This window comes from Lolium rigidum, chromosome 4, assembly GCF_022539505.1.
Source record: "Lolium rigidum isolate FL_2022 chromosome 4, APGP_CSIRO_Lrig_0.1, whole genome shotgun sequence".
NCBI lineage: Eukaryota > Viridiplantae > Streptophyta > Magnoliopsida > Poales > Poaceae > Lolium > Lolium rigidum.
This window is the reverse complement of record NC_061511.1, coordinates 191991431-191999302: the sequence shown is the minus strand read 5'-3', so window position 1 is coordinate 191999302 and position 7872 is coordinate 191991431.

Genomic DNA, 7872 nt, shown 5'->3' with positions numbered 1-7872 from the left:
GAGGTTTTAGGTCCGGGACCTTTATATAGGCGAAGAGGCGGCGTCGAAGGTCGAAGGGGCGACGACACCATAGGGCCGCGCGGCCGGGGGTGGGCCGCGCCACCCTATCATCCGGGGGCCCCGTGGCCCCCTCCGGCGGCTCTCGGGTGTTCCGGATGCTTCCGGTGAAAATAGGAACCCGGGCGTTGATTTCGTCCAATTCCGAGAATATTTCGTTACTAGGATTTCGAAACCAAAAACAGCAGAAAACGAGAACCGGCACTTCGGCATCTTGTTAATAGGTTAGTTTCAGAAAATGCACGAATATGACATAAAGTGTGCATAAAACATGTAGATATCATCAATAATGTGGCATGGAACATAAGAAATTATCGATACGTCGGAGACGTATCAGTGACTCCGGAAACTTTCATCAAAAATCAAATTGATAGTTCTGCAGAGTTTGACTTCAAATAGGTAACGGTTTTGGTAATAAAAAGTCCACGTTTAACTTTCCGAACAATTTTTTTGCTATTTTTAGAAAAGATGAAAAATTACGAGATCGAATCGGAGCGGAGGATACGCACGAGGGCGCGTCCCCACGTGGTGGCGCGGGCCCCACCCTGGCCGCGCCGCCATAGGGGGACGGCTCCTCGGAGTCCCTCTTCCACTCTGGTTCGACCTGGTAGTTTCCTTCTGTCGTGAATTTTTTTGCTATATAATCCCCCGGACCCCCCGAGGTCCGTATATCGTTTTCTCGTCGTGTTTAGTTTCGAGCTGTTTTCTGCCAGGATCTGTTTTTGATCTAGAAGCACCATGGTCTCTAACAACAATGGCAAGGAGCCTTTTGAGGAAGATATTCAAGACCTCGAGTTGAAAGAAGAATTCGAGAGTGAAGATGAAGGAGAAGTGGAGGAAGACCCGCATGTATACCCGCGTGCCACCATCGCAAGTATCGGGGTGGTGGCGAATCCGTTCAACCCCAAGAGAAGCGCACACATTAGCACCAGAGGAAATGTCCCGCGTCGTTTCCTAGCTCCAAGGACATCTCCTCCAGGCATCGACAACCCCTTCCACACTCTGATTCATAAATAGTCAAATTGAAAGGATTCCCAAGGCAGTATTGCCTAGTAGTTGGGATATGGATCGTTCTAACACTGCAGGAAGGATGAAACCTGAAGCTGAGGAGTGGGGAAACAACTCTAAGAGTTGGGACTCACCGTCTGACATACTTCTTAACCGCGTCGAGCACAACTCGGAGCTGATCCGCAACCTCACTTACGAGATTGATGAGCTAAAGGAGCTTGTTAAGAAGCATATCAAGAATTCACCATCACCACCGAAGGAGTAATTTATCATTGATATTGGCACCCCCTTGGTTTGTTCCAAACTTGGGGGAAGTGCCGCGGTATCACATCATCACTATCTTTTACCTTTTTACTGTCAAGTAGTGTCATATCATGAGTAGGGAAGTTATCATATAAGATGGTTTGCAGTGTGGAAGTATCTCTCTTTTAGTTGGTTATCTATGTATCCCTTGGCGTGAGTTATCGTTATGGAATATTGATGAGAAGTTTTATCATTTATGTTTTGCACACCTTATTTTAGTTTGCAATTTCCATTATATGATTGATCTTGTTGTTAGTATTGGTATCACTTTGGGAGCATCAAGTAAATATATTTGGTTTTGGAAAACTTAGCATTGGTCAATAGCAACAATACTTTGAGGCTTAAGTAGAAAAGAGGGAAATACATGTAGATATATTATTTCATTATCTTTCTTTCTTGTTAGCTAATGAGCTTAGTATTCTGAAGTTAAAATTGTTTGTGCTTACAAGGAAGATCCATGCTTGTTTCTATCACATGTATATTTGTTTGTTTCCCTCAACTTTTATGCTTGCTAATCAACCTTGCTAGCCAAAGCCTTGCACTGAGAGGGAATGCTTCTCGTGCATCCAAAACCTTAAACCAAACCTATGCCATTTGTGTCCACCATAACTACCTACTATGTGGTATTTCTCTTCCATTCCAAGTAAATACTTCATGTGCTACCTTTAAACAATTCAAAAAGTTAGTATCTCTTATTCGTGTCAATGTTTTATAGCTCATGAGGAAGTGTGTGGTGTTTTATCTTTCAATCTTGTTGGTCAGACTTTCGCCAATGGACTAGTGGCACATCCGCTTATCCGATAATTTTGCAAAAAGAGCTGGCAACGGGGTTCCCAGCCCCAATTAATTAACTTTCATTAATAATTCTCTTCACATGTTTTGCCCTGATTCATCAGTAAGCAACTAAATTTTGCAATAGACACTCCTCCATGGTATGTGAAATGTTGGAAGGCACCCGAGGATTCGGTTAGCCATGGCTTGTGTAAGCAAAGGTTGGGAGGAGTGTCATCCATAAATAAAACTAAAGTACATGTGTAAACAAAAGAGAAGAGGGATGATCTACCTTGTCTGGTAGAGATAACGTCCTTCATGGGAGCCGCTCTTTGAAAGTCTGTTTGACAAGGGGGTTAGAGTGCCCACTACCATTCGTTGACAACAACAAACACCTCTCAAAACTATACTTTTATGCCCTCTATATGATTTCAAAACTTAAAAAGCTCTAGCACATGATTTAATCCCTGCTTCCCTCTGCGAAGGGCATATCTTTTACTTTATGTTGAGTCAGTAAACCTATTTCCCTCTATCTTAAGCAAGCAATTGAGTTGTTGTGATCCAACCATTTATATTGTGATTAATCATGTCTTTTATTCTTCCTTGTTTAGTACAAATTTTATCTGAATGAATATGACTTTGAAGGTTATCAATGATTATGAGGAGATTGTTATGATTGAGCATATAAGATCTGCCATATAAGCTCTAATATAAAGGCTCTGCTCGAAAGATAAGTACAATCTGTTAATTGTTCTTTGACCAAAAACAAAGTTTGCCATCACCAATTATGATTTCCTATGCACCTTTATTTGTGGTTTCCCTTTACTTGTTTCAAGTTGAGTTATATGAGGAAGTTGTTCACTAGAATGTCTTGTGTGAATTAATGTGATGCTTCTTGTCCGTATTTCATTTATCGACTCTTCACTCCATAAACATGTGGTCTTGTTTACTGAGTTCAGTCTCGCTTGGGGACAAGCAAGGTCTAAGCTTGGGGGAGTTGATATGTCCATTTTGCATCACTATTTTATATCATAATTTACTGTTATTCATTGATATATTTCATATTTAGAGATGATACTTATGTTATTTCACCTATTTTGCATGTTTCATGATTATTAGAGAATTACTCATCGGAGTCATCTCCACCGCTGCACCTCGTCTCCGCTGTAACATCTAGGGTTTAATCTTGATTATTTCATAGGGGAAACTCTCCCGGTATTGATTACTCCTTGTTATTGATGCTATTGAGTGAAACCGTTGAATTAAGGTTTATGTTCAGATTGTTATCCATCATCATATCACCTCTGATCATGTACCATATGATGTCTTGTGAGTAGTTCGTTTAGTTCTTGAGGACATGGGCGAAGTCTAAATGTTAGTAGTGAACTATGTTGAGTAATATTTAATGGTTTGATATTTAAGTTGCGGTGTTATTCTTCTAGTGGTGTCATGTGAACGTCGACTACATGATACTTCACCTTTATGGGCCTAGGGGAATGCATCTTGTATTCGTTTGCTAATTGTGGGGTTGCCAGAGTGACAGCAACCTGAACCCCCTTTGGTATATCGATGCATGAGGGATATCAGGATCTCAGAGTTTAAGGTTGTGGTTAGATTTATCTTAATTACTTTCTTGTATTTGTAGATGCTTGCAAGGGGTTTAATCACAAGTATGCATTAGTCATAGGAAGGGCGGTGCATTAGCATAGGTTCACCCACACAACACTTAACAAAACAATGAAGATTAATCAACTATATGAAGCGAAAGCACTAGACTAAATTCCCGTGTGTCCTCAAGAACGTTTGGTCATCATAAGTAAATAAACCGGCTTGTCCTTTGTGCTAAGAAGGACTGGGCCACTTGCTGCCATTATTATTCCCGCATTTTACTTACTTGTATTTTATTTACCTGCTATATCAAACCCCCCTGAAAACTTGTCTGTGAGCATTTACAGTGAATCCTTCATCGAAACTGCTTGTCAACACCTTCTGCTCCTCGTTGGGTTCGACACTCTTATTTATCGAAAGTACTACGATACACCCCCTATACTTGTGGGTCATCAGGAAGCACCGTGCATACTTCACCCCCACCTCTCCAACCATAGCCACCACCACGAAGAAGAGAAGATTTGGGTCTTGAAGGCACGCCGATCTACATCAACACTATTAGCATCTCAGACTCCTTCATAGATCCCTACATTCATACTTTTGTAACTCCAAGCCCTAGATTAGATCTACATGTGTACTCGTTTAATCTTCATCCACCTTTCATATTATTATGATGATGGTTTTTGCCTTCATATGCGAGCAGTTCTCTTTGTTCTTGGGGATATGGAGAAACCCTAACACTTATATGATTTGAAATAAAGATTTATTTTGTTTAGTTGCAATATGTGACAGTGGTTGTTGTCTTCGATGATATTATATGTTGTGCACCATGCAATTTTTGCCATTAGGGACACTGAAGGCAATCATCATTAAGTGTTGTTGGAGGTACATGGGCGTATATGTGACAACAATCCACCGCCTATTTTAACCATGTCTTAACAAGGAGTAAGAGGTACTAGAGCTTATGACCACAACCATGAGGAGATCCTTAATTACTGACCCGCACGTCATACGATGGGATAATGTATTGGTTATGAGGGGTGTGGAATAGTGCTTCTGGAAGCACCTTTATTCAAGCCTATCCTCACTTCACACACATGTAGAAACAAACATATTAAATCATAATCAACTTAGCAACCATGCTAGTGGCAAAACGACAGCTCTCCAAGAACGTTTCACTCCCATTGACGTTCAAGTACTATATAGATAACCGTTCTCTCGTTTCTCTTTACAGTTTTATTTACTATGAAGTTGTTACCCTTTTCAAGTCACCTTTATTTACCTTGCCTAGAACTAAGAATAGCTCTTAAGTACTCTTAGTGAAGATAACAAGAAGCAATAAAATCATTACCAATCAACACCACCGTGGTTCGACACTCTTGCTTTCGAAAACTAGCTACATATACCATCTGTTCTTGTAGACATCAATGATCTTATTGGGATAATAGATGGAGGTTTAGTTTTGATCTTAATAATGTCTTCACCAAAAATAGGTAGATCTAGGCATGCGGACGACCGAGAGGGTGAATTGATGTTTTAAAAATGTTTTTCAGGATTTTGTTGAATAAATGTGGAAATAAGCTAAATTCTATTTGTAAAGCACATAACCTAAATAAATTATGCTCAACAAAGTACACCAACAACTAAGGCTAAGCAATATGAGCACAATAGCATCTCACAGACACAGGTGATAAACAAGATATATAAACTTCACTTTCAACGTTTGTCACAAGAACATAAACTAGGGTATAGAGATAACTAAGGCACGCAAGGACTAATATTTTATTGAGTTATACTTTTAAGAGTATGTGGAGCCTAAGTGATGTCTTCCCATAGTGGAGTATGGGAGCAATTTGTGAGTATTCACTAATACACATAATCCAGAAAGGTGTTCCAACTTGTGGCGGTCATTATCTCATCACCAAGATCAAGTGGAATACGTGTAAGTCAAATGTATGACCTTGGTAGATTTTTCTTTTTATCAGTTTCAAGGTGGTTGTTGAGATACCATGTCATAGGATTAATAACAGTACTATCAGGGAGGCTCACGAATGAATAGCTTGATCGCATCGTTTCGTTGAGAGATTTTTTTTGTCCTTGGCATCTTCTTTCTTGGTTCTTATTTGGCTTTTTTATTTATGTTAGTTTTATGGCTTGTCATTATCTTCAACAGAAGATCAAGTTCATCAAAATCAGATTTCTTGTTGTGTTTTGATTCTAGAGGTTTTGTTTGTTCTTTTGTAGAGAAGTCAAACTTTTCCCCTTGAGGCTTTATCCTCCTTTGTTGATAATTAGAATGTGTATGCATTAAATCCAACTCTGGATGCAAAAGATATTACCCTTTTTTTGTACTGGTGCTGCCCGGATGTTCCGAGGCTTCCTCATGAACACATGATTTTCTCATTATCCGGTGTTTCATCATCGGCATAGGAAAAGTTAGAAGGAGAAGAAAGTTGCACCTCATCAACTACTACCTCTTGACCATGCATTCAATCTTGACCACGTGGTGGACTTTCCGAAGGGTGCGAATAGAGAAAAAATATGTCGCTTGGATCGGGTTTTGCGTCACCAATGAATGGATATTAGAGCAAGTCAAGACATGCATCCTCGATACACATCAAGATGATGGAAGCAAATGCTACCTGGAAAGTGTGCCTCCATACTTCATTGGGTTGACACCCTTTGGACATGCAAGATGTGCCAAAAGCCTTTCACTTGGATTAAGAAGCACCCTAGAGTCCCTGTGTGAGAGAAGTAGCCATGAAAGTTGATAGCACGTTGAATTTCTCCACATTGGCTCAGTTTTCCGGTAAGTGACAGAGCTTGGTCACCTGTGATTTTTTGCATGACTTGTTAGTATTGGGAGTTTCAAAAATTATGGATCCATCAACAAGACATAAACATACATTGATGACCATTTGACTATATTCATCAAGGGTAATATGTCACTGATAGTGGCATATACCTGCTCCATATTGTGAATCTCCCTAGCTCAAACAAGCATTCATGACTCAAGTCAATGTGTTAGCACGCCCCCTTCTAGGGGAGTGGGCCATTCTAAGATCAATAGTAAGAGAAAGAATTATTGATGAGAAAGAAAGGCATGCATGAAATAATTCATACTGGTAATAGACCTTGTACATGGGCCTTCTTGATTAGGGTTCTTCCCGAAGGTATGAACCCAAGCATGATTGCTTTGGCATTTCAGCTATCTGATTAGTCTGTGAGGAAGTCCTCAACGACATGGACGAAAATTCTATGGAAATTTATTATTGCTAAGTTGCTTGTTTTGTTAGTTGAGTTCCACGACCTTTGCGGGCGAGTCTGGCCGAAGGATATGGAGCGAGAGCATAGTCTAAGTAGTCATATACGTGGATCAATCATAGATGTAGAAACATAAAGGGACATAAGAAATAGGTGGAAGCGATCTGTATATCAATTGGTGGATCTGTCTACAAGAAGGATTGGTATACATAGGGGAAGAGGGGTGGGTGGATAAGGACCAACTAGAGGGAAAAAATCCTACCCCAAGCAAAGGTGGGGCTCGAGCATATACGGTTTCTCCAAAATATTTTTTGTTTTACTTTGAAAAAGAATCTCATTTGCACTTTTGATATTATCTATTTCTATATTTTTCTCTAGTTCCGATTCATTATGCCTCTTTTTTCCTTCTTTCTCTTTCCCCTTCTAGTCCAACATCCAAGCGGACAATGCACTACTTGAGTCGAGACCGAGGGGGTTATAGTTCAGATTTTTGAGGTTACGAGCGGTCGGTAAGGGTCTCAACAAGTTGAGATGCTGCATTGAGGTAGCTACCATTTTTTAAGAAAGAGAATGGTAGGCACGGTGGCAATGATCCTCTTGTGATTTGTTTAGCGGTGTGTGGTGATAGGGGATGCCCTCAATAGTCATACCACTATTAACAACAGTGACATGCTGCAATACACGTTCTTACCCGGTAGAAAACATGTGGAAGTTGAGAGAGATTAAACAAAGGGTATGGGCATGTAAATGGCCTTATATTAGTAGCACCACGTAGATTAATCAATGTTTGACAGGCGGAGCACGTGTCAAGCAAAGGGGGTGTGCACACAAGGGTGTAGCTATGTGTAGGTCAGGGGGCGG